The sequence below is a fragment of the Gekko japonicus genome, unplaced genomic scaffold (genome assembly GCF_001447785.1).
Source record: "Gekko japonicus isolate JY-2015 unplaced genomic scaffold, Gekko_japonicus_V1.1 scaffold6148, whole genome shotgun sequence".
NCBI lineage: Eukaryota > Metazoa > Chordata > Lepidosauria > Squamata > Gekkonidae > Gekko > Gekko japonicus.
Genome location: NW_015174438.1, coordinates 22,977 through 25,580, shown reverse-complemented (window position 1 = coordinate 25,580; position 2,604 = coordinate 22,977).

The window sequence follows — 2,604 nt, the reverse complement described above, 5'->3', positions numbered from 1 at the left end:
TCCTCCTCCTCCTCCTCCTCCTTCTTCTTCTTCTTCTTCTTCTTCTTCTTCTTCTTCTTCTTCCAAAGCAGCCATATTTTCTCCAGGTAAAACTGATCTCTGTCTCCCGGGATTACATCGAGTTCCTGGAATTACAAGCTCGTTTGCCCGGAAGGACAACGGGTGGCTGGCAACCCCGTGCCGTTCCCCTGTCTGCGCATCACCTGGCCATTAAAAGCCCAGGAGCGGGGGTTGGATAGGCAGTTGGCAACCCACCCCCCCTTTCTGCCTGTTCAGTTGTAGCGTCCCCCTGTGGAATTAGAGAGGGGAAGGGGGAGAGAGAAGAGGGTATTCTTCCAATCTCTTGTTTGGATTCCAATCAGATCCGAAAGGTTACTGTGGCAAGAGATGACGTCGGCGGAGAACTTGGTGTTCTTCATCTTCGGGGGGGGGGCCTTGCAACCCTCCCCCCTTTAATGCATTGGCAGGAGCTCCCCGTACTTAATGCAGTTTACATCTCCCCCCCCACACACACACCCAGAGAGTAAATGGCTCGTGTCAGAGGGGGAGGGGAGGCTGAATCATCCAGGCCCGCTTCGGTCAGACTCACCGCCCTGCTTTTAGCAGTCTTGTGATTCACCGCCGTTCTCTTTGTGGGCAGGAGAGGACTCGACCAGCGTGTTTCCATCCCGCAGTCCCCACCGGACTGACAACGAACGACTTTCTTGTAAACATACTCCGGGGTGCCATTTGGTGTCGTGGTTAAGTGCGCGGGCTCCCCTCTTCAGCCAGTTTGGTGGTGAACCAGTTTGTTGTGGTGGTTAAGTGCACGGACTCTAATCTGGGAGAACCAGGTTTGATTCCCCACTCCTCCACTTGCACCTGCTGGATGACCTTGGGCAAGCCGTAGTTCTGCCAGAGCTGTTCTTGAAAAAAGAGCCATTTCTGTCAAGAGCTCTCTCAGCCCCACCTGCCTCACAGGGCGTCTGTTGTGGGGAGGGGAAGGGAAAGGAGTTTGTGAGCCGCTCTGAGACTCCTTTGGGTAGTGAAGGGCAGGGTGTGAATCCAATCTCTTCTTCTCTCTTCTTGTCTGAAGATCAGTTGTAATAGCCAGAGGTCTCCAGGTGCCACCGGAAGATTGTCAACTCTACCTGTGCAGACTTTTAAAATGCCATACCCCCACGGCTGCTAGCATGGATGCGTGGAAACTGAGTCGGGTCCAGGTTTCCCGGACTGACTCGCTACAAAACTTCACCTGTGGTTTGACCCTGGGGACTTTCCGGGTATGGCCCAAATCCATTTCAAGGAAGCGGAGATCTGGGCGGAGGAATGCACCTCCTTGCTTTTCCGTGCTCCTCCCTGCGCATTTGTAAATAAATGATTAATCCCTGGTTAATGTTCTCTCTCCTCCCTGCCCCTGCTTTTCTTCTACGTTAAAAGCCCCCGCACGAGTTCGAGTCTTCCCTTGTCGGGAAGATGCTCCAGGGCCCTTTGCTAATTTTAGGTGCTCTTTTCCACTCTCTTTTCGGCTGCCTCCGAGATCTCCTTTGTATCTTCGGAGAAGTTGGCATCCTCCTCCAGTTCCCAGACAATCCCTCCACCACTTTTATTCGAGAGCCAGCCCACCTCTCTCTGTCTCTGTCTCTCTCTGTCTGTCTCTGTCTCTCTGTCTCTCTCTCTGTCTCTCTCTCAGCTGTCAGCCCCAAGAAAGAGGTTTGGGGGATCTCTCCTCCTCTTTCTCGCCTTCCCTCACCCCCTCTCCTACTCGAGGCAGGAAAACACAGTCGAGGGAACCTATTTTCCGTGCATCTCAATTTTCCGGAGGCGGCGCATCAACAAAAGGTAGGGGGTGCTGAAAGGTCCTGGAGCGGTGGGTGCTGCTTCCACGCCTCAACAGCTGCATTTTGACAACTCCATAATTAGTGGGTGCCGGCTGGTATTTCAGCTGAGGGGGCTGCTGGGAGTTATGGCAGGGCCTCTCCAACCCGCCTTGGATCCCTCCTCGGCAGGAATATTAATTTTCAAGAGCGAGACACGACAGCAGAGACCCTTGGGGTGGGCCCCGCGCTTCTGGGGGCGATGCACAAGGACCCCTGGGACACCCTCTTTTGTTCAACTTTCCTTTGCCAGGGCTGGCTTCATATATATGTGAATGTGGGCTCAGGTGTTGTTTGAGCAGGGTGGTAAAGGCTTCGCTTCGAGAGGGTTGGGGGATTCAGCTGCCCAAGGATCTCGGTTTCTGTTTAAACAAGGTACATGTTACTAGTCCCTGTGGCTGCGAAGACATAAGAACATCAGAGAAGCCAATGTTGGATCAGGCCAGTATCCCATCCAGTCCAACTCTGTGTCACACAGTGGCCAGAAATACCAGTGCCATCAGGAGGTCCAGCAGTGGGGCCATGACTCCAGAAGCCCTCCCACTGTTGCCCCCCCCCCCAAGCACCAAGAATATGGCCATCAGGAGGTCCAGCAGTGGGGCCAGGACACTAGAAGCCCTCCCACTCTTGCCCCCCCCCAGGCACCAAGAATACAGAGCATCCCTTGCCCCAGACCGAGAGTTCCTATCTAGACCTTGTGGCTTATAGACCTTGTGGCTTATAGCCACTGATGGACTTCTGCTCCATA